At 45.6% G+C, this 24,320-nt stretch overlaps 1 long non-coding RNA gene across 1 annotated transcript in view; it reads left to right on the top strand.

Moving 5' to 3' along the window:
- LOC146542882 (uncharacterized) overlaps nucleotides 1–22,859 on the top strand; it is a 37,158-nt gene extending 14,299 nt beyond the window's left edge. The window contains exon 3 of the long non-coding RNA XR_014887879.1: nucleotides 335–22,859. This is a non-coding gene — a long non-coding RNA (uncharacterized LOC146542882). The remainder of the gene's footprint in view (nucleotides 1–334) is intronic.
- Nucleotides 22,860–24,320: the final 1,461 nt, after the last annotated feature.

The raw sequence follows: 24,320 nt of genomic DNA, 5'->3' as shown, positions 1-24,320 counted from the left end.
CGAGATTCTGCTCCTGCTCTTGCTGTAATCTGGAGCTTGCGTGCTCCTGGGAGTGAAAATTATGCCCATTGTTCTACTTTTGTGGGTACTTGTGCTGCAGTTCACTGACTTGATCTGCAGCAAACCTGTTTTTAACTGCAGATCTCAAGTGGAAGATTGTTCAAAAGGAAAGGTGTGTCTCCCTGATTAGCTGAGTTGAAGTCACCTGACCCTGAACAAATAGTTCCTGACCTGAATTTTATGTTGACTTTATTTACTTAATATAGAAACGTTAAAATTGGGCAGCAGTGAACTGCGTGTCTTTAACCGTTTCTTTTCTTTGCACTGTTTGTAGGCTGATGGAGGATCGTGGTGCAGTGCTGGGGATGTGGCGATGTTGCTGCCGCATCAGTTTCCCTCCATGGATTCATCAGCTTTGCCAGGTGGAGGGTTTCAAGAAAGCAGGTACATGCAAAGCTGTTGCAACACGTAATGGAAGCCCAATGGGAGGGAGACGCTTACTCATGGAGCCGTACCACGGGCTGATGATTCAGAAGCCTGCATGCCACCAGCTCTGCACAGCGAGCTTGCTTGGGAGGCAGTGCGCGAGCAGGAGGAAGGTGCTGACTCTCCTGGTAGCCTCCTGGCACGAGGCGGTGGTGAAGTCAGGGCTCTATTTGCACTGTCACGCGATGCAATTAGGAAAGATCGCTCCTTCTGTGACTTGCTGTCTGAACCAGCAAGCGTATATTGGAATGGAAACCGTCTCCGTGTGGGCAGAGATGTTGACAGTGCCACTTGGTTGCCCAATAGGTTCCTGATTACATATTAAGCTGGTGCAAAGGTAGAAGGAATACTGCTTGCTCTAAGGAAAGGATACAGTTTGTGGGCGAGGAGAAGGAAACCAGATCAATGTTCAGAGTTTCTGTGCTGGACTGCGAGCTTGGCTGCTGCTGCTAACTCTTGATAGGCGTGTATAGACAAATAGCATGTGAGCCACTCTTCCTCCTCGCGTGATCTTAGCTGAGTTTTCTCTCAGCCTCCCTTTACCTATAATACATGCTATAGTCTTTGAGGAAGTCAGTCCATCATTCCAGTAGTAGCTGTTGCCTGCACTTAGACCACCTACTGAGGTTTGTCCACATGCCCTCTTGCAGGCTCACCCAGCCCTGCCAGACTTGGCCTGTCCACTTGAGCATCTCACAATCTCACTTGGTTCTAGAAATCCATGTTTTCAGAGCAAAGGTGCGTGTGAAGAGGAAGAGTGATGAGGGAGACAACGCAAACTGGAAGAGCACACAGAAGGGAGAACGTTTGTCAGCGCTGCTTGCAGAGGCACAGCCGTGGCCACCAGGCTCCATTTACCTGCCCAGTTGCTGGGCCTGCCTGAATGTACCAGAGATTAGCAGGGCAGGAAAACACCTGCTTCCACTTAACCGATCTGAGAGGAAACAAAAGGCAAGAAAAGCTACGGCCTGAACAACGCAGGACTGGATGAAAGGTAATATGCAGCTTCAGATTGGCAGTTGGCAGCCATAACCCTCAATTTAAAGCAGCTGAGAGTCCCAGCTCTTTAGATCTGAAATCTTGCTGCTATGAAGATGAAAGACTTTGTTTTCCCTCCTTTTTTTTTTTTTTTTTCCCCCTCCTCCCTTTTTTTTCTTCTTCTTTTCATTCAACTGTGGCCAAATGATGAATAGGCAGATGGGAGTCCGGGCAAACCCAGGTGCCAGGCTGCTGTGCTGGATAATAGGCATCAAGGAGAGGCAGGTAACTGCCAGAAGGAAAGACAGAAACAATCAGATCCTCGTACACGAGCATAGGGACCCCTTCCACTTTCCCCTGGGGGAAGATGAAATTGGTTGGATGACCACAGAAAAGGCTTCAGCGTGGACACGGGGCTGACATTCTGGTGATAGAGAAGAAGGGAATTGAGTTTGGCGAGGGTTGCTGCTCAGCGTCTCCGCAAGCAAGGCTTTGAGGAAGGCTTTTAAAGTTTGATTCTCAAAATTCATGTGTTGAACTGACTATTTAGAAGGCGAACAAACCTGGGCTGAGCATCGTTTGAAGTGCACTGTCAGTAGGCTCTTGGTTTTCCTCCGTTTGCTTTGACTGGAGCCAGAAAGCTTCTTCTGGCTGCTAACAAACTGGTTACACCAGGGATACCCACCACAACACTGCAGACTGGGCCCCTTGAAATGATTAAAGGAAGAGCCCATGGGGCTCTCTTTGGTGCCAGGGTAAGGTTTTTATGCTTGTGCACAGGGTAGGGCAGGGAGGATGCCGTGCCTTTCCCTCTTTCACCAGCCTGTGCCCCGCGGAAGCAAAATTTAAACCCAGGAGATCGGACGGTTGGCCTTAAGTTGGTGTGTTTACAAAGAGGGGGCAAACAGAAGGTAAGGACTGCAAGATTATAAAACTTACTTTCCGTGTTCAAATGAACTCACGTTAGCCCGACTTGCCTGCCCACAGCCTGTGTCATCTCTGGAGCAGTAAAGACACAGCGAAACGTACCTGTGACCTTACACACCACCACTGGCAAAACGTGTTTTAGCTGCAGCGTTTGGCTGCATGCAAGCTGTCCCTCCAGGTTATTGTACCGCTGCAAAAAGCAATGCACTTCTCCCCTCCTCCTTTGCTTGCTTAACTTGTTAAGACATGGAAGGTTCCTCCTGCTATGACTCCTATTCCTGACCTGACAGGTGGTGCCTTGAGCTGAACTTTGCTCTCGCAAACACGGCTCAGTTTCACATATCAGCCTCCCGTGGAGTGGACTCGCCCATCTGCCCAGAAATTAGTAATTCCAGCAAGGTGTGCTGCTGCAACTGTCCCCAGCGCTGGGCCGAGCGCAGGCACTCACTGCACGAGCAAATGAGGTGCAAGGATTCCGTGTGCTTAATCTCGTGCCTCTAACTCTATAGATTGTGCAACGAGCTGCTGAGCACAGGTACCGAGATGAAAGAGATGGAGGCGATGCAGGAAGTGATACTGCTGTCTACAGCCCTCAGATGAAAAGAGTGAACACCTGTATGGATCTGCCCCGGGGTGACCCCTGCCTGCAGAGCTGCGCGAGGAACAAAGAGCTGTAATATTGGATCAGAAGTCCAGTGTGCTTGGCAGCCTGTTTTCCACAAGTACATAATAGGGACTTATCGAGAAGAAAGAGGAATGAGCTGCTAAGAAGAATGGCTGTGAGATGGTTTGTTGACAGGAGATGTTTCTTCCCAAAGCAAGCAGTGCTCCAGTTGAACTGTGTGGTGAGGAGCGTTTGCATCCTTTCATTATCCGGTCCAAAGCCATTCCCTACAGCAGTGGTTTGTGTTTTCATGTGAGCATCTGCTTCCTACCAAACTTTTGGTGTCAGTGACATCCTGTGGTGCAGGGCTGTATGGATCTGTATCTGAGTTTGGGGCGATTTTTGGGGTAGGGTTCCTGTCTGCTTTAGCTTATCTGCATTTATCCGAGGAGGAATTATTAATGTGAGCATTTGGTGTGCTTGCTGCCGAGTGCTCGTGGCCCAGATATAGCCCATTTGTTCCAATAACCACAGAAACAAACGTTTCAGCAGTAGGTGTAACAAGCTGCACATTCATCTTTTTAAAGATGAAAATATGTAATAAGGTCTTCTCTGCTCTACTTCATGGAGGTTTATGAAGTGCAGAGCCAACACCTTCAGCAGGAACATTCATCATTACAGCGTGCCAGGATTGAAATCCCATGTCTTAGGTAGCTTATATTTCTGGAATTATAATAAATGAATAAATAGATACAGAAGGCAGGCAAGGGTTTGTCCAGCCTGGCCGTGTCACCTCTTGTGTTGCAACTTGACTTTCTGAGGCCATAAAGCTGTTGTGAAATCTCACTTCAACATACATGGGAAACCATTTGTTTACTATTGCTGCATTAGAAAAGAATAGGAGAGGCTCAGCTGGCTGGATCATTATAAGGCACCAGTGGGTATTGAATGGCTTAGCCCTCTCCTTAATGTTCTTATGCTGTAAATCATTTATTGGGAAGTTGGGTACGTCTGAGTCCAGCTGGTACATAACTATTTCTGATATAAATGGACTGTTTGGAGTTAAACAACATTTGAAGAATAGAAATGAAAATTGTTTTCAGTTTCACAGGCTTGTATGGCAGTGTAATCCTCCGGCTGTAAATAGCTGTACTGATGGAAATAGGAAGGTATGAAAAATCAAAGCACTGGGCTGGAACGTAACCGCATGGATGTTCTGGCTCTACTACAGATTTTTCTATATGATGTTAAGCAAGTCACTTCAGCTCTGTTAATCTCTCTGGTTCAATTCCTCCCATAGAGAACAGTGTGCTCGTTCTTTACAGACATCTTCTAGCCAACATCATGACTTTTGTAAGGTACGCAGCCGAGGGGCTGAATAATATCCCAGACACTAAGCTGAGACTCATCCCAAAGACAGATCAGAGGTTCGTCGCATTAACAACATGAGATTGTCAAGGGGGATCTTTAGGGATGTCAAAGAACAAAATCAGCATCGGACTCATTACAGTGCCAGATGAAAGTCTCCCTGGAGTGCAGCTTCTAGTGTGCAAAAGATGAGAGAATAACCAGCCCGAAGCAAGGTACAACAGCCACACTCGGGTAGGACTGAGATGATAGAGAAGGGTTTAGGATTACCATCAAACAAGTATGTCATATGTAAATATTCTCTGTTTGCAAACAAATGGCTCTTGTGTACTAACCAAGGCCAGGGTGTAGATTATTGCTGATAATAAGTTTTTTGGTGCTGTTGTTGTTGTGATAACAGAGAGGCTCGTTTGCAGGCATTTCTGCAGAACGATATGGTTGATTTATTCTGTCACAAAACTCAGTCTTCTGTGTTACCCCTTGAGGCCAGCTAGAAAGCAATAAATGAACAGAGGACAGAAAAATGTAATTGTGGGGAAATGGGATTTGAGTGGCGGAGTTGCCAAGCACCCCATTCTCTTGGGTTGGAACCGTGTGGAGTTTATTGACCGTTACTCAAACCTTGGGTTGGCTTTGATAGGACCCTGAAAAAAAATAAAAAAGAGAATGGGAGCGTGTGGCAAAGGAGTGGTTTCCAGCCTGTTAAACAAATAGGATGGAGATGGAAGGGGTGGCTTGTGTTGCACGGAGGGGGGAAGATGTGAATTTGGTTTGGTTGGCCTGGGGGAGGTGAGATCCAGGTTTGCATCGCCCCTGCTAACAGAGCTCAGCCATGCCCCAGGGGCTGCGTCCCACCTCCCAGTCACGGTGCATTTATCCCATTGGGGAACAGTGCTGAGGAGGTTGGTAGTTTCCTATAGATTATAGATGCTATCTATGCTAACTACCCCTGCCAACGAATCGCACGCTGAAATGCTGTATTTGGAAAGCTATTTATTAACTTCGGCTTTTAAATTCTTCCTAGAGTGCACAAATGCAGGATCAGATACTGCAGGCATAAATTTCTCCTCCAGATGCTGTGGGCTAGATTTGTCCCAGCTGACAACGTGTGCTCTGGAAGCTCCAGGTCCAGCAAGGGAGAGAAGAAAAGGAAAAACGCAGTGTGCTCAGAAGCACAGCCAAGAGCACAATCAAACTGCAAACTGCAGAAACCCTTGCAAGAGAAATCAGTCTTCTGCAACTAAAGGTTTCCAAGGTTTCTCTCGAGTTAGCCGTGAGGATAAGTCATTTCTTGGGGGAATTCTTCTGCCAGTTGAGTTAATTAACATGATAATGTGTTGTTTCATTAGCTACATCTTTCATGGGAAATACAAATGCTTCCTTCACAACAAGGAGAAAACATTTCACTTGTTTTTCTTTATTCACGACGCTGCTGAGAATTTATGGAAAACTTCCTTGAAAGGGGCTAAAAATGCTACGTAGAAAGTCACTGTTTGGCTTTGTTTTATTTTAAGTGCTGTTACCTATCAGTCCTCATGCTCAGTCCTAATCATGTAAACCCTTTCTGCACATCCCTCAACACTTTCAAAACAGGGTTATGTCGTGGAAGAGACTCCACTTGTCAGCGTCCCAGCAGCATTCTGTGCAGGGAAGGGGAAGCAGGGATTTTTGTCAGCATGGAGAATGGAATTTCTATCTGACTGATCTAGGAGTGAATACCAGCAGTCTGAGCTGATGTGTGCTGAGATTGTTGGGTTTTCAGTCATGGTACCCCTGAAAGGATGTAGGAATTCAAGGATAGGTTGGATGGTGCCCTGGGCAGCCTGAACTGGTGGCTGGTTGGAGCTGCATGATCTTTAAGGTCCCTTCCAACTGAAGCCATTCTATGGTTTTATGAATCCAGCTGTGGGCCTCTGCTATTACTAGCCTGCATAGCAGGGCAATGGAGTTCTGGTCGGATTCTTTGTTAGTTTCTGGAATTATTCCATGTGCCAGGACTAGACGAAGGTGGGATCCAAGCTGCTGTTTTCAAAGATAAAGAAATAATCAGCTCTTGTGGATTCACCAGCAAAACCACGTCTGTGTCCTTCAGAAAGTGCCTGCATCTCTGTGTGCCTAATGCTGCCCCTGTGTGCATGTTACATCCTTACTTGGGAAAGCAATCACCAACCCACCGATGTGCTGCTGCTGCAGGTGAGGTGACCCAGGTGGGTTTCAGTTAAATAATCAAATTTCTCATTCAACAGGTTGACAAAAATCCTGCAGTATTCCTCAGCACCGAACCGGTAGCTCCACATCACGCCAACATTCGGGGCGCCTGGGAGGAGCACGAGGTGGAGCAGGAGCACCAGATCGGAGCCCACGCTCGGTAAATAATCGATTCTTTGTTCCAGACAGCAGCGGGGAGGCTGAGTGCCCCCAGAGAGGCCACCTCGGCACAGGGCTGAGGCCCGGCCGGCCGCTCCCCACGGAGGACACACCTGTTGGGGGCCAGCGGCCGCAGATTGGCTGGGCGCAAGGAATGCACCTGCGCAGGGAGGGGTGAAGGACTACATGTAAGACGAGCCCGTAGACACTCGCCGTCTCTTCTCAATTCCAGCTTAAACAAGCAGCAGAGCTCTGGGCTGCGAAGAAAGCCACGCGTGGTTTAATCTTTTTTGCTTTCCTTTTTTTTTTTTTTTTTTTTTTTAATTCGGTTAGGTTTCGGTAGGCTGATACCATTTTGAGTTGTGGGCTGTTTTTTTTTTTTTCCAGGTTTAGTTCTATTTTTTTATTATTATTACTTTTTTTTTTCCTCCGTTCGCTGCGAACGCCTCTCGCTTCGAGTTCGTCTTTTCCAGGACACGGGAAGATCAGAAGATGATGAAAGCCCTGCCGTGCACCCGCGATGCTCACTGCGTCCCTTTGGTTGCCCTCTCGAAGGCTGGTGATCTTGGTTTGGGAAAAGGTGCTGTGCGTTCAGCACCGAAGTTGCATGAATGGTGTGTGTGTTCATGGCACTGGTAAGCCACGGTGTCCAGGTACTGTGGTAGCAATGATCTGAGTAGCATGCGGCATGACTTCTTCAGTGCTTTTCATACCTGTGTTCGTCCTCTCCACTTTTTCGCAGGGCTCTGTCCTCTTTTCTCTTCCTCCTTTTCTCCCCAGGTGGATTAAAGAGGGTTTTGTTGTCGGGATCAGGTTTTGTCTGCTCAGTTCTGGGGGAGGGGGAGCGGCGCATGAATCCAGCGTTCATTTTCCAACCAGCCAAACCAGTCAGGGCAGGCAGAGCAGAACCAAGAAACCAAATAGGAGGGAGCCATGGGGGAAAGCCAGTTTCACCCAGGTGTCCTGGAGAGCTTGGAAAAAAGACTCCATCTGAGAAGGCTTATGGCAGCTGAAAAGTGATGGTGTAAAACTAGGGAGATCCATCCAAGCAGACTCATTGCATTTCAACGAGGACCCAGCCTGGGCAGTGCTAACGGTGACCTTTGAAATGCAGCACGCTATGGGCTCCTTTTCCTTTTCTTTGTGGAGATTGCCATTTTTCAATTTGATTCTAAACCAACTGCCATCTTAATGTATTTTATTGCAATTACAAGACGCCCGACCCTCTTGTTTTAGCCGTATGTTTGCGGGTTCTTGGGAGCCAGAACTAATTCCTCAGTTTCTGCGCTGCAAGTGAAGGAAGGAGATTTGGAACTTTTCAGAACACCTCGTTGAGGTGGAAGGAAAGGGAAGGTCTCCCTCTGCCTCACCCATCGGTTTCCGCTCACGGCACGGAGGAGCCATTTTGGGTTCGTTTTGTTTATTCTTTTCTTACCTGAAGCTTTTTTGTGTGTGCATGCACGACCAAATGAACACCATTAGGGCTCCTTGCTCTTGTTGCAGAGGGCCCGGTGCCAGCCCAACCAGCCCCTGCTTGCACTGCCTGCTCGGACACCGGGGAGCAGGAGACAAAACAAAGCTCTTGGCTGCTTGGCGAGGCGCGAGCTTGATCGTGGGCCGCTCCCACAGACGGGAAGATGGAGGCACCCAAAAAGCTCCTTTTTGGCTCCTCGTTGGGCTGGCAGCTGGTGGGCGACGCTGTTGACGTGGTAAATTTGGATGAGGAGAGAGAGGTGTTTTGTAAGCAAGCAGGCTGCGTGTGCAGTGCAGCCGCCCGGCTCAGGAAGAGGCGCTGGGCTGGCTTTGCAGACACTTTGCAGTCAGCAGAAAATGTTTGCTCACGCGGTCCCTCCACCCCTCCAGTCAAACGGCCTTCGAGAAGGTTCTGTGAGGCACCGAGCTGGGCCAGCCAGCGCCAGGGGATGGGGCTTGTCCGAGCCAGGGAGCTGAGCCTGCCCTGACTGAATGCTGCCAGATTGGATTGGTTTCTAAAAGGTCTTTAATTTCTGAAAAACTTTGTCAAAATTGCAGGAAATGCTGCTAGATAACTTACCCCTCCGTTTCACTGAGGCTAATGCTTGACTTTTATTCTTTATTCTTGCCTATATCTTCTCCCTGTAATTGCAAATATTACCTAAATCATATTCCTTTCAGAGAAAAAGTTAGAGGGCTTTGCTTTGTTCTAGACTGCTCTGACAGAAGATTAGTTTGTGCTTGCTGGAGTCTCGGGAACAGCATTATGACTGGAAAAAATCATGCCGTATTTATGCACAAATACCAAGCCAGATATGAGCTTTTATCCATTTCCTATTGACTTTTCGAATTCAGTACCAGTCTCAGTCCTTTTAATTGGTTTTGATCCCTTTTTTAATTTAACTGGCATTGCGGCTGTGAGCTCAGCCCCCACGCGGAGATGGAGGTGGTACGTGCAACACTTCTGCAAGTACCTTCACTCGTGGGCGTCTTAAGGGCTCTCAAAATTAATTAATTTAATCACTGAATTATTAGAACTCATTACTGAATGAGAATCTGAGCTCTTAAAAGGCACCATTTGACATACGGGCAACTAAATTGAAGCAGCTAAAAGAAAAGCAAAGGAATGCCAGGATTTGGGGAAATATTAGCTAAATTCTGAATTCTGTCTCCTCCTCCCATTCTGCCCTACAAGCAATGAGCCTGGTGAAGGCATAGTAAGTTCTCAGAATAATTATATTACTCGCCATTACGATCATGGCTATATTAGTACATGCTAGCAGTCAGAACATACAAATCTGGCACCTGAGAGCTGGGGCTGGCCAGCAGCAAACTCCATCTGCCTGACAAAGTGATGCCATACAGTTTTTCCAAAAGATCAGGGGCTCAGTGCTTCTCTTGCCCTTGTTAACACCAACTGCAATGCTGCTCTATGCATGGGATGAGCTCAGAGGGCTCTGGGTCCCGCAGCTGGCCTGACCTGCTGACACAGATTTACCAGTGCAGGCTGCTGTATAAAAATGGAGCTAAGCTTCATTTCAGAATGAAAAGAAAAATCCTCCCCAGAACAATGCTTTTAATTTAATCGGGCCCAAAGTGAATGAAAGGGCATGTTAAAATATACTTATATGACCACATACCAGCTGATGGTAGCATTTTGAAATCGCTTCCATGAGATAGCCATAAAACTGAAAGAACTCTCCTAGCCTTTCCCTTTTGTGTGGAGGTTTGCTCATGTAGGAAACAGGGTTTTCTTCCTGTCCTTAATCTGGGAAAAAAAAAAAAAAATGTAGAAAGTGATAATTTTCTACATTCCTAACAAAATAAAGCATGTAATGAGATTTCAAATTGCAAAAAGAAAACAAAAAAGCAAACTGGACGTAAAATTTGAGTGCAATCAGATGTTAATTCGTTAGACATTTTGTTTGCAAAACACGCTAATTAGAATGTCCTTACCATATTTCAGGCAGGGGAAAGTGGCCTGAGGAAATCACATTTTACAATCGGGACGCGCATTTCGCATTCATTAGTTTTTCTTTTAAGGGCTCTGTTGTTAGAGTCTGGTAAGTCAGCATGAGAGGCTTACTTTTGTATTTTAATCTTTGGTGGTGGCGGAAGGAATGGCGATCAATAAGCCAAGTGAACTCCTGAAACAACTCGCATCGTGCTGATGCGTTTAAGCACCCAGCTAAGCCTGGCTGTCCTTTCCAGCTCCAGGTACAGCTTTTATCTGATGGAGCTCGAGATATAAAGGCTTAAGTTTCACATGCTTTGTTCTTTTCATCGTCCGTGCCTATTGATTAAGGCTCACCCTGCAGGTTAACCAACAAGTAATTTTTCCCCCCACTGGAGCTGCATTCCTTTCCGGACCTGCAGCTGCCCAGGCAAAGCCGGGCACCTCCGTGTCCCCCCTGGCATATCTGATACCCGATTAATGGATACCCCATTGTTTTAGGGCCGGGGGAACTTTGAGAAGCAAGTGGGGGAGGCAGTAGGAAGCAGAAAAGGGGAGGAGAAATAGAGGTAATGCAGGTACAAACCTAATTGCTCCTGATGTGTAAAAAAAAAAAAAGGGGGTGGGGTTCTCTTAAGTTCCTTGTTTTCCACTCCTCTTCAGTCATTCTTTCCTTTTTTTCTCAAGGCCTGAACATTGGTAATAGTGGTGATGATTAACTAAATGAAGTCGGTAACCTGGGCGACCATGAGGGTGGTTTTATATTTCATGGGTACCGCATAGCCGGAGAAAGCACTCTATTGAGGGCTCAGGAAAACGAGATGGGGCGTTTGGGGTTTTTTGGTGCTGGTTTGGAATTTTGTTTTGGGTTCCTCTTTGGATTGCACTGCATTGCTTTGCGTGTCGCGCCCGCCTGTTTCACAACGGTAAGGCTCCAGCCGCCTTCCTCCGCGCTTCCCTTCCGCTCCCACCTTTCTCCTTCCTTCTCTTCACAACCTGTTGCTTCTGAAAGATCCTGGGTATGACCAAAGTGCTCAGGCCCACCCAGAAAATACTATCAGGGAGAGAAGAAGGGAGGATTTATTTCTCAATATATCAGATAGACGGTAGATTAATCGCCTTGGAGATATATTTATTTTTGGTGATGCATCTCAGACTGGTCCTGCTACAGCTGTTACAAGTCAGTGCTACTCTCTCGAGACAAAGCATTTAATTTTGTGCTGCCACCACATTGCCTTGAGTGCACTAAAGGCAGGCGTCATCTTCTGCAGAAGAAGTTCTCCTAACTCTCAGGAATTGCTTGCTGCACCGGCAGTGGTAATGTAAGCAACAAGCTGCTGTGATGGCTCACACCATTATTTGGTAAATGTAAATAATTTATGTGCTCTATAGGTACTAAGTAAGTCTTGCTAAAAGCAGACAAGAAAAATGAGCTGAAATTTATTAGCGTATTAGTACCGTGTGGAAGAAGTAGGCTATCAGTTCCTAACAAATTATTTCTATTTTGTGAACTAGACAGAAAAAAATGCGTGGGATTTTGTATTTTGAGCTGGTCGTGAAGTCCCTAATTCTTCTGAAATCTGGGGGGCTCTGGCCCCATGGCTGCTCATTGCGAGCACCGTGTTGGCTGGAGCAGATGGCTGTGGTGTGCATTCCAACCAGGGCCAATTGCTGGCAGCTCTTGTAGTAAAGAAAAAGAACTGTGAATGTTCTCTCTGTCCTGCAGGCAGGTTGGCACATGCTGAAGTGAAGATCCAAATGCGTTTATCAAAATATCACACGAAACTGCACTGAATCATTTCAGCCAGTTTTTATAAAATCATTTTCCTAACTCGTATTTGTTGCTATTAAACTTCTGCAGTAGCAGCTACTCCAGGTATTAAGCCCACGATAAGGCGATAAATAATTTTAGGCTCTCAGATTTATGATGATAAACCTCTTTAGATGTTCTGAATATATTATGGATATACATTGTCTTGAGTTTGATGTTGATCCTTTGACTGCCACTGCAGCCACAAAATCCCCACATTTTTACAAAGTGTGTATTTCCTTTGAATTTGTTCTCTACAATTCACTTTTGAAACTTGTCTTCAATATACAGTTTCTCTAACGGTTCTAAGGAGGAAAATAAGTGAAATGTATGCAGTATTGGGTAGAAGGAAATATGTAGATTGCTCTGCATCCCATTAGTGGCAGCTCTTAGGCAAACCAAGCAGATTACTGTTATTTTAATGGGCAGTCTTGGAGATTATTTCACATTTTGTCTTCTACAGTGTTAGATTTTCTTTTTTTCCCCACAAAACCTCCCAGTTCCATCACACAGTGCCTATGAGTAGGTCATAAATGATAGAAAGTTTAAACAAGAAAATTCACCGACCGTTGTTGGGTTGATCAATGATTAACACCAGAGCAAGGCATGAGGATTGTGTATTAGAACTACATTATGCAGCTAAGAAAACTGCCTTTCTAGCAGTCATCTTGGCATTGCCCAGCTTGTATGTGAACACTGTGCAAGGTAGCAGAATTTTGTGGGCTGGGTTTTTGTCTGTTTAACTCCAGGTGTGTTCTGCTGGTTGGCTCAATCTGCAGGTGTTTGGCTGTGATGGAAGTGACTGCTGAGGATGTCAGCGTAGCACGGGTTGATGCGTGGCGACAGTGGTGCCTGCTGCTCCCCTGGAAGTGCCACGTTGACAGAGCGAGCCAACAACACATTCTGTTGATATGCTGTGCACCAACACAGTCTGTGTTGTTAGTAGAAACTGAACTGGAGAACATTACAAAGAACATACGTAATGCAAGGGCTTTCAGGATCCCAGTCTAAGGCATCACAGGACTTTTGAGAATAGACAGTAGATATGAAAGAGGCGTGCAGGAAGGGCTGCATGGCTTCACACGTCTGCTCCAAGTTCTGGCTGCATAATATTGCCCCTTAGTAGTAACAACTGGGAGTCGAATCCTGCTCGGGGCCGACATTCCTGATGTGGAATGAATAAATAGTAGAAGAGCTGGCATGTCAAGAAAAGGATTTTAATTAAAATGTATTTTCCCATTCCTAAATGGAGAAGTAGGGAATCAAATAGTGAACTGGGGCTTGTCACTCCTCCACGGTAATCCAGACTGGTATTATGTCTTTTTTACCTTGTGTGAAGGGAATTGGTTGATCCAGTTGTGTTTCTTTAAGGACAGGTAAATCACAGCAGCACTGCCCTCACAGATTTCTTAACCTTTTGTTTGCAATTGCAAAAAGGAGGGTAAGAAATGAGGGAGCTTTGAATGAAGGAGGAAAGCCAGAGCTCTCCCCAAGTCCTTGGAGAAGTGCCTGAACACCTCACTGCTATCTCTGCTGATGAAACACAGCCATTGCCCCCCTCACACACCTTGCTCCCGTGGCCCTGAACACATCCAATGCACTCACCTTGCTTTACAGAAGAAACTTTGACCTTCTGAGCAGCATTAGTGAAAGGGCAGTTCTAGTGAGAGCTGGAGATAAGCTTAGAGCTAGTTTGGCCTCAAGGAGTTTTTTTTCCTTATTAGGAAACGTGTCAAAGTCAGGAGGGTGAAAAAGGCTTTAAAAGAAGTGGCCTTGAAAAAATTACTCATTTCCTGTCCCCTCTGACTCTCCTCTTTGCTCACACTGCTGTGGAGAGAAGCATCCCTCTTCATTCTGGATGTTCTCCATCTCTGGCAAGCAGAAGGGATGTGAGAGCTGACATAATGCCACTCCCCAGGTTCCATCGACACCAGTTTGTATATCTGGCTACTCAAAGAGGTGTCCTGTTGAATCTCTTGGCAAGATTTGTACTTCGTACTTTTTGAGGAGCTCATTCATGGCATTTATGTGCAGTCTTCTGGCTTGAAAATGTGTTTTACTCAGCATAATGTCTCTGAGATTGTTGAAAGGTTTCAATTGTAAGAAACGGGCTTGGGAGAGATCCACTGAGGCCAGGAGCACTGAGTTGTTAGCTCAGAATTTCTGGTATATCTCTTGTGCAGTTTTGCTCTTGGAATCACAATATGTTACCTCATAGCTGGGCCACAGACTAAAATCTTCTGGATCAGGTTAAAACATCCCTGGAACCTTCAGAAAATGACAGGATCACACCAACGTCCTTTCCTGTTGGGTTGATTTCATAAATGAAATGCTGATTGATTTGAGTTGTCCTAACGGCATCTTCAGATGGCATCAGAAATACAAAGCAGGGCTGGTAAAGGCCACATAGGCTGATGCAGAGCGAGAGGGGTGGACTCAGGCCTTTTCCAGCTGAGCGCAGACAATCTGCAAGGATGCAGCTTTTGCCACCTCTCGTCTCACCATAGGTGTGTAAATTCCAATATGTGATTCCATCATTCCCTCTGAAATGATAAGACACATCACAGAACAGTGCATATTCGTCCTCACCAGCTTTGAGTCTGATGATCGATCCCTTTCCTTCCCTGAGCAGTTTATGAAATCAGTGTAACTGAGTTTTTTTTCCCCCCTAATTATAACCAAGCATCAGTTCTCTAAACTGTGGTCATTCAAGAAAATTTTTGCTCTAATATCAAACAAGCACAGTTTTGATACAAAGCAACCAGATCTGTTAACACAGCTTAAGGTTTTGTTGTCTGGAAATCCTCCATTCTAACTATGACATCTAGGCTGCTTCAGACAAAGAGCTATTGTTCAGTTCCTCTTGTTGACTTTCTCCATACTGTGTTATTGAAGCAGAAAAGACACTTTCCTTTGTTAGATGGTTAGAGGAGCACATCTGTTTGCTGGCTGCCTCAGGGAAGCTTTACCTTTCCTGACACCTAACAGCAAAGAGCCAATGGGGTTCAGTGCAGCCTTGTTAGAAATAACAGAAAAAAAATAAGCAGAAAATGCAAAAGCAATCCCAATCTTCCTCCATTCCCCAAATTCTTCAGCAGCAATTTCTTAGCTATTCCTAGAAAGTCAAAATGGAAGAGGGAACCACAGGTGTAACCATATTCAAATGCCAATACAGGGGCATGGCCTACAGTACAAGACTTGAGAAGTTGTGCAGGGCAGTCTCAGGTTAAAGCTCTTGTAGTGCAACTTGTTTGCATCAGACTTGGACTTGACTTTCTCTTAAAAACACCTTGAGGAGATGTTAAAGGATCTAGCGACCCACCTGTAATGTCAGCTGACGTACAGAAAGGCGTGACAGATGGACACATCTTAAACTGGTGGGATTCCAGTTGCCACAGCGGCTTCCTCTATCATTTCATCATGTTTTGGTCCAGCTGTTTTTCTCTTCATTTTCACCACCTTTCAGTTCTGACGTTCGGTGGTTGCAGTGCTGCTGAGAGGTTGGGAATGGCTCTCACCTTCCTGAGGCTTTCAGATCCACAGCAGGTTTCAAAATGCAATGGAAGGTGGCTTGTCTTGGCTTTGCAAAGGTATTCAATGCCAACGCTTTGTGCTGAAGAAGCTGTAGTAATGTGTTTGGCTGCTGCAGAGATCTTTCTTGAGAACTCGGTGTGTTTTTTAACACACGCTTGTGTTGCATTATTGTAATATTGTAAAAATCCACACCTGGAAAGATCTCGTGAGCAGGGAGAGGACTGAAGCTCTCTCAGTGTTGAAAACAATACAGTTTCCTTGTGATAACTGTGCTCTGTAAGGTCTTTGGATTTCCTAAGAAAAACAAACCTGATTAAAAGATGACTGAAAGAATCAGCAAACGTTAATTGAGTAACAAAAACGTAGATAGAGTTTGCACAGTTGGAGGCACTGGAAGACAGGTAAGACATAGATATGCCAAAGTCTGTAAAGTTGCATTGCTCCCTGGATTTTGCTTTCCCCCACGTTTTTAATTTGCTGTAGCAGCTAGGGCTCTAACTGCCCAACCCTCACATGCCATCTTGTGACAGTTGGCAGCTGATGGGCACGTTCCATTAGGTGAAAATAGAAGTGAGGACTCTTCTTGGTAAGTGACAGCATTTGATAAATGAGAAGATCCCCAGTGAAGGACAGCTGTAGGTTGTATTCTTTTTTGTTTGGGTTTTCCTTTCTCTTTTTTCTTCTCCAAACAGCGAGGCTTTCTAGCTTGTGCTATATCTGCTGCTTGTAGACCATGATCCTGAGATGCCATTACCATCTTACTGGGCAGCATTGGATGTTCTCTGTTTTTCTAATACTGCCTGGTAATGATGATTATGGTGTTTCGTGTACAACGTGGAAAAGTTCAACAGCGAATTTGCAAGCAGAGGTCAGTGGCCAATAGAGAAACCCAAGTGTGATGTACTGCCCACAGTTGGGGAGATCTGACAAATTTATGATGAAATGCTTCAGGTCATAGAATAAGGGGTAAAAGCAAATATAAGAAAGTCATCTTCCTATAGAATTATGAATCTCAGAGCGAGCCTGGGAACAGAAAATCATGCAGAATATAGAGCACAGCACGTGTTGGATGTTGCAATGATAGAATACATTCACATGAAAATGTTGAGTATTGTAGCATTTGGAGAAATGCAAGTGCTCTTCTCCAGTTGTCTTCTATTTACTTCCAAGCCATGTTAGCTTTCCAGAGAACAAAAGCAAATATTTCCCTGAAAATTAGCATTTGAGTTTTCTAGTTTGTAATTTTCCCCCAAAATTAAAACGTTTTTCTAATCTAAATATAAGATAATTTAAGGAACAGACAGCTGAAATCAATAGCAGAGTTTAGTTTTTCAGCTTGCTATTATCATTTGCTCTGTCCTTTTCACATCAGTTCCTCTAGACTTCTCTCCTCCAGCAGACTGCTCCAATAGCAAAACCATTTGTTTTAAAACCTTCAACTTATAAGTAACGTATACATATATATATTATATATATTTTAAATGCCAATTTCTAACTTCTTGGTGAAAAAGTGGGGTTGTTCTTAAGTACCATTCTCCCTGATTGTTTTCATTATTTTGGTGGACTAACACAACAATCTGTTTTAAGGCAGGATGGACCTGACTCTTACTCCGCGAGTTTTCTTTCCATAAATTGATGACACTGCTTAAAAGTCATTTGGAAAGAACTAACTCAGTCTAAAAGAACTTACTGTGAGAATGTTGTCTTCAATGGTTCACAGATGCTTTTTGTTTCTTTCTGAGAATTAAGGCAATACAGGAAGCTTTACTCCCCCAGTTATCAGATATTGGAGGCGCAGCATGAAAGCTATCGCCAAGGAAGGATATTGCTGCTGATAGGTGCTTTTATCAGACACGGGGTGCTGTGAGCAGCTGTGTCAGTGTCCCTGGCAGGTAGGAAGCCCTCCAGAACGCAGCAGCCCCACACACATATCCAGGCTCCTTGCAGCTCCTGGCGTGCTGAGGTCTTTAGTTCCCAGCACAGAGAGCTGCTTGGTCTGTGAATGCCTATCCAGAGTGCAAAGCCATCCACAGACACACAGCCTGGGTGAGACGTGCTGTGTGACAGCTCAGATCTACACAAAGCTTGCACGTACTGTGTGAAACACTGCTGCTGCGTGAAACGCTGTGCTAGGGCCACAAAGGCTTGCAGGTACCTCAGGGCTATGATAAATATGCATGCAGCAGAGCAGCACGGCTCAAAGCAAAGAACTCCTGCTATCGAAGCACGGTGCCTGAGAGTTATAGCCAGCTCCAAGGGGACAGGGAAGGAGCAAACCCTGCTGTCCCTCCTGCATGGAGAGAGGGTCAGCAACAGCCAGAACCCCAGCATCCCTACCAGGACACAGAGCTCTTAGGTGAGGGAACGCCTCGTGGCTCAGAGTTGGGCCAGATTTCTGCTACAGCAAACTTCTGGAAAAAATAACATGAAGCAAAGCAGGCAGCTACCCTTCATCTTCATCATTAGCATTCATTATGCTTAATTATACCACCACCAATTGCACACCTAAGACTCCTGTCACTTCGATTTAAGATTCAAGTTTGTCTGCATCCCTTCAAGTCACGCCGTGCAATAAAGGAACGTCAGTGAACTGTACTGAACACTGGGCCATCTCTGACACATTTTTGTGCCCTTCTTAGTCCTGATTTGTTTGTACACCAGATTTCAGTTTGTCATTTTAACTGATTGGAGTGACTTAGAGTGCTGGTATTTCTGTGAATCAGAAGGGGAGAAGGGAACGAGGAAACTGAGAAACCAAAGGAAGGAAATCTGCCTGCTCTTACCTTGTAATGAAATAGGACCTAATCTTGTGTTTCTATTTTAGATTTTTAGTATGTCAACTTTCTGCACCATCTTTGTCTCCTGAAATCCACTACAAACTTCAAATTATCTCTTAGCACCAAACGTCTTCCTTCTGCCCATCACCTGTCTGGTAAATTATTGACAAGCCAGGTGATGTAAGGCAATCTTTCTCAAGCCACTTTCATTAGTTTTTACGGACCACTGACATCCTGAAGAACGTGGAATCATTAAAATAGATGCTCCATTTCTCCAGCTGCTGGACAGACAATGGTCCTCTGTGGGCATCTTACTAGACAGTGCTGGATTTCTTGGATCTATTCTAACACTGTCTGGTAACGATGTTTAAAGGGTGAACCAAACAACACCATGCATCAGGAGGAGTTCTCAAAGAAAGACACTGTGCCACAATTTAGGTCGAATTGGGACATTTGGCCAAGAGGGTAAGGATGTTGGCTGTCGTATTAATGAGTATTTTTAGACTTATTAAATGGTTATCATCATAATACTTATGACAAAGAAGCTGCTGGAAACCACCCTGCTAGGTGCTCCTACTGCAGTAAAGGAGGTGAGAAGCACGCCAGCTCTAGCATACAAATGCACACCTCCTCGGAGGCACAGCACTGCACAGTGCCTCCAAACAGTGGGGTCAGGGCTATCGGTATTTACACGGCCCAGCTCTTGTCCAGGGGACGGACAGATTTGCTAGTAGCCAGCCGTGCTTGGCTGTGAGAGGTGCTCAGGGCAGGACGCTGGTGGTAAAGGTCGTTCTTCCCAATTACAGTTCAATTACTTCCATGGCTGAACAGCCTGTGAACTTTCAACCTCCTAACCTGCCCCCATACAGGCAGCACTGGCAGCATATGGAGCAGGTGGGTTAATCACTCTAATCATCCCATTAAGAAACAAAGCAATTTAACCCAGGCAAGGAACGAGTACTGAATGCTTACCCTGCTCTACCTAACCAAGCAAAGGGACGTGAACACACCAGACCCCTAGCCAATGTGAGTTCATGGCACTGCAAGAACACGTGCTGATGTGCAGCCTCGTATCTCTGCTTGGGTTCTGCCTTGACACCCTTAGTTGTACCGGTATGATGGAGGCAACTGGACTGGGGTCACTCAAAAATGAAGCTCAGTCTGCACTCAACACAAAGAGAAGGTGAGTCTAAAGTCTGGAGCTGCCTGGACCTCAGGATCATATCCCAGTTCTAGTCCATATTTGAAGCACTGATTTCCTTTGGAAGAGGATTATCTAGAGCAGTAGAGTTAACAAACCAGTAACTTTGATATAATTGAAATCTGGATTAAAATTGGGGCATGGTCTACCTTCAGAGAATAAGAATTCACATCAGACTTCATTAACAGGCCACCGTATGAGCTGAGACTCACCCTTTCACAAGGATCGTTGGTGCCTCTCAAATTTTGGGGTTCCTGGGGACCCGCCCTGGTGTGGGATAGTGCACAGACCTCATGTTGGTTTTTCAGAATTGCACCCATTGGTTTTCAGCTCCCTTCTGTAAGAAACATAAGGCAACATTACACACAAGCTTGGACCGTGCTTCTCTCCCCAGTTCTTTACATAGGCTCACAGGACTGCTCTGTGCTTGAATCACAGCTCTAAAACCTTTTCCTCATCCTCAGCTTAGTGCTAATCCCCTTCCTCCCTCACAGATAAAACAGGTACAGCAGCCCAGCGGCGTGCAAGCAAAAAATTCTCTATGCCTTTCCAACCCTGTCCAGTGCAATGCCATACAAAAACTGCCATGTAATACAGGAACAGCAGAAAAACAAACCAAAGGCAGCTCCCACAGAGGTGCTCTTGCCCTTGCACGTTGCAGTTCTCAGGAAAACGAGAGCAGGAAGGAGCAGAGGAGCATTCTTTGGTCATTAGCCTCTGTGTGACTTATTAACTGGCTCACAAGGGATTGAGGAAATGGTGTGAAATGTGAGTGATTCTGCAAATTGGCTTTTAACAGGCATTTAAATAAGATGAATTGGAGCACGCACCCAACTCCCATCCATCTTTTCTTCTTAAAACTCAATATGGACGCTAACCTTGGATGGATTAAAAAAAAAAAAAAAGATAACAATAATTGGGCATCCCTGGCATGTACAGGGATGTCACCTTAAGTTAATAAAAAAGGAATGGAACCAAGGAAATTCCCCTGCTCTCCCCCGGGCTGATTTATGCTTAGGAAAGCGTCCGCTCAGCCTTATCTAGGCAAGAACAGTGAGTCATGGGAGTCAGGAGCAACCCAGCGAAATCCCCTCAGCCTCAATATCTTCCCCTCCCTCCCCTTCTTCCACCAATGTTCAGTTTGCTTAGCTCAGTTCCACAGCAGAGCGATTCCATGGGCAGCACTGATGCCCACTGCAGTAGAAGAGCTAAGACCCGGCCTGCGTTAGGCTTAACTCCGTCTGGGGGTTTAATATCGATGAGAGCACAGCTGTGGGGTGCAGCTGAACCGCATCTGCATCCCTGCTGGGTGATGGAGCTGCAGGACACGGGGGTGGTGAGAGCTTCACAGCTACGTGGATGTGGAGGAGCAGCCGGTGGTAAGTTCAGCAAGTACTTTACAGTATTTTTTAGTTCTCATGCCAGAGAACTGCAAACAGTTGTGTTCTCACGATTGTACTGCCTGTACTTCAAGTTAAATATTTACTGGTTACTGATGTGTCCACGGGAGAGGCCCTCAGCCTTTCCCCACCCCATCATTTAGCCCTGGAGCTGGAAGAAGTGCTCTCACGTTGGTTTCCTTTAGCTTGAGCGCCTGCTGATTGCTGTCTTACCAGGCAAAGTTAGATCTAGCTATTTCTGTCTAATACTGTCTGGTAATGCCGTCAATCGCATCGGCAAAAGTCTTCGCCTTGAGAGAAACACGGAGAGAAAAGTTTGCTTTGGTCAGAAGAACCAAGGAGGTTTGGTGCCTGGGCTGGAGGCTCATCCACACGCACTGCTTCTGCTCACAGCTGAGGTGTGCTGTAACACAGCAGGGAGATGAGGAAAGTCAAAGAGCATGCAGTTAGCAGGCGGGCAGGGCAGGCTCCTGTACAGCTAGCTGTACGTTGGTGACTTTTGGACCCGATATCAGATCTCCCTGCAAGGCGATGGGCAGAGCTGCACCAACCCTGGAGCACTGAGAAAAGCCTTTCTTCAGGAAGGACAACCTGTCAGAGGTCAGCATTGCTTGAGGACAGTGAGCACAGCTGGCTGAATGCTCCCAGACTCAGCACAGAAAGCACCAGGAGGTGCTTAAGACATTTCTCTGGGTGACTTTAGGCCATTTTGCCATCTGACTTCGCTCTCTGTTTAAGCAGCTGCTTCTGTTAGGAAATGATTTGTTAAATGAGCAAGACTCCACGACAGATCAGTCCATCCTGCTACTCCAGATAAGGGCTACTTAATTTCTATGCCGACAGAAAAGTGCTTCTTGAAAGTGCCAGTAAAAAAAGGGGTCTGCACAGCCCTCAGTTCAGCACGTCTGTTTGGGATGTGGTTAACCTATAAGGTGAGCTTCCTGATGGGTGCTCTCGTTCTCCACCAGCCGAAATTTGCTCTGTCCCCAATGAGAGCAGCGATTAGCTGTGCCAGCAGCAGCATTTCAGAGCAGCGCAGCAGGATGCATTCCCAACCTCAGCTGAGCAGCACTCTGAGGCACCAGAATGAGGATGGCACAGCTCTCTCAGTCAGCCCAGTCCCACTCAATGGTCAGGAATTTGCCATTAGGAAATCTCCTTACCCCAAACTGCTCAGACAGTGCAGATGGTATCTCTGTCCTGCTCACCGTGACTCACGCTGGCAAGTCTCATTTGGGAGGGTACAAGTGATAGCCCTTTCCATAGCACAGCTCTTTCACGGGAACTCGTTGCTTTCTTTGATATATTGCAGCGTCTCCTCAAGACAATTTTATACAATTGCAGTGCTATTCCTGATCCGCAGCTGCTGGACTCTTTGTTTTCCTTTCCTCTGTGTGCACTCCTCATCCAACACCTCTGCATTTCAGAGGAGTTGGAGCTTCTTATCGAGGATCCCATTTCTGTTTCTGGTGCTCCAGAGTCCTTTTGGAGTTAAGGCATTTCCTTAAAACAAAACAAGCCTGATTTCGGCAGCACTGCCCTTTGCTGCTTATCTTTAAAAGAAGTGAAAACAAGAACTGCCTCCCTCTTCACAAAATGGGTTTTTGGTAAGTTGGTAATAACACAAACCAAACAACGCAATGTCCTGGTTAGGTGGTTTTAAAGGGTGAGTGTGGACAACACATTCTCAAAGATACAACTACAGTCCTTAATGCTATGTCCACATATTTATTTTACTAATTACTGTAATCACAATGATGATTATTTGCACTGTTTTTTATCATCAGAATCCACAAGCGTGGATAAACACTCCAAGATGTTCTGCACAGAAGTAGGAATAAAAGCTTCACTGGCTGCTATCACATAACTGCATGTGCATATCCTACGTGCTACTGAACTTGCTCTTTCAACGCCTTAGAGCTTATGTTATGTTTTTAAACTCTACGTTTAATAAAAGGCTTATTTGGAAACAATACAGAATTGTGCTTGCCTCCCACCACGCATATGCATTGGTGATGCTCATCACCATGAAGAAGGGCTCAAGAGCAGGCTGTGTTTGCTGTCACAGTGCCATACAGAACGCCCTTCATCTCACCAGACCAACACACTGCACGCATTGCAACCAAACTGCCGAGTATTACCTGCATGCTACACTGGGAAAACTCAGACACACGCAGAAAATAACTTGTTCAGACAATAGCAGGAGGAAAGAACCAAGAGACTTTGTTGTAGACTCCAAGTATTCAGGAGTCTCATTTGGCTTTAACTTACCAACATTAATGTTTAACGTACTGCCATGGCAATGTATGCGCTTAAAAGGAAGTTCAGCATCTCCTTTCCCCTCCTTGTAATTAAGGATTTTAAAAACAAGTGAAAGTAAAACAGGGATTTCTAAAAGGCAGCTGGGAAAAGGCAAAGAAAAAGCGTTAATTACCCCAACATTTTGTGTGAATCAAAACATTTAACTGGAAAAACAGCTTGAACTCTGCTAAATACTCGGTGACTCATCATGGAGCAATAAAAAAAAAAAAAAAAAAGTTCAGTTCATTAAAAACAGCTCTTATCAACCGTAAGCACAGGGAAAGCCCAACCAACACCAAGCACTGCTCTCACTATGGCACACGGGCATTTCATAACCCAGGAGCAGCCCCAGGCTCCCTACAGAAGACTATTTGGATGCTCGGTGCCATTAATGCTCCATGCCCCCTTCAGAAGCTCTGCTGGGAGAAGCACTTTTCTTTTCCCTTTGTCAGTTTATTTCAGGTGGGTGGGGTGAGCTGCCAGGGTTGTAAATTTAACGAGCACCTCTTGGCACAACCGCTGCAATCTGAACTGATTTGGGAGCAAAGTTCAGGACATTTACACTACAGAAACTCCAAGTGCATGATATGATTGTTTCGCTCAACTCAAGTAGATTCAAGTACAAGTTCCTTAAGAAATAACATACTTTTACCAAACTATCTGCCTTTTTCAAGACAACGGTGTTTTTTTTCCCCAAACCAGATAGCACACAGGATCAAAACTACTCCTAAATTCAGGTTATCGTGCCCCTGAGGCCAGCAGGGCACCCAGGGTGGGTCTGGAGGGACCAAAGGGTCTGATATGGAGAAAGGTTCCCCTTTAATCTCGGTGTCCAAAGGCAAATCACTTAATGGGCTGTGTTAAACCATTACCTGGATCCCTGCAAATGGAAGCCAACGCTGGGGAGAGGCTGAGCAAACACTCTGGGGAGAGAAGCAGCCTCATTTGGATTGCTAATTTTATTTGCATACCAAACACCACTTTAAACAAACCCATTTGGATTTCTGTGTGCGAGCCTAACTCATTATTCACTATCTGCTATTTGATGACTGCGAGCCTACCCTTTCAATAAACACTTGCAGCATGCGAGAAAGAGCTCTGGCTATAGGGAGCCATCAACAAAAGTGGGACACAAAGTTA

This window comes from Meleagris gallopavo, chromosome 23 (genome assembly GCF_905368555.1).
Source record: "Meleagris gallopavo chromosome 23, MGAL_WU_HG_1.1, whole genome shotgun sequence".
NCBI lineage: Eukaryota > Metazoa > Chordata > Aves > Galliformes > Phasianidae > Meleagris > Meleagris gallopavo.
The sequence above is the reverse complement of the archived record's forward strand: the minus strand, read 5'-3'. Positions and strand labels throughout refer to the sequence as shown.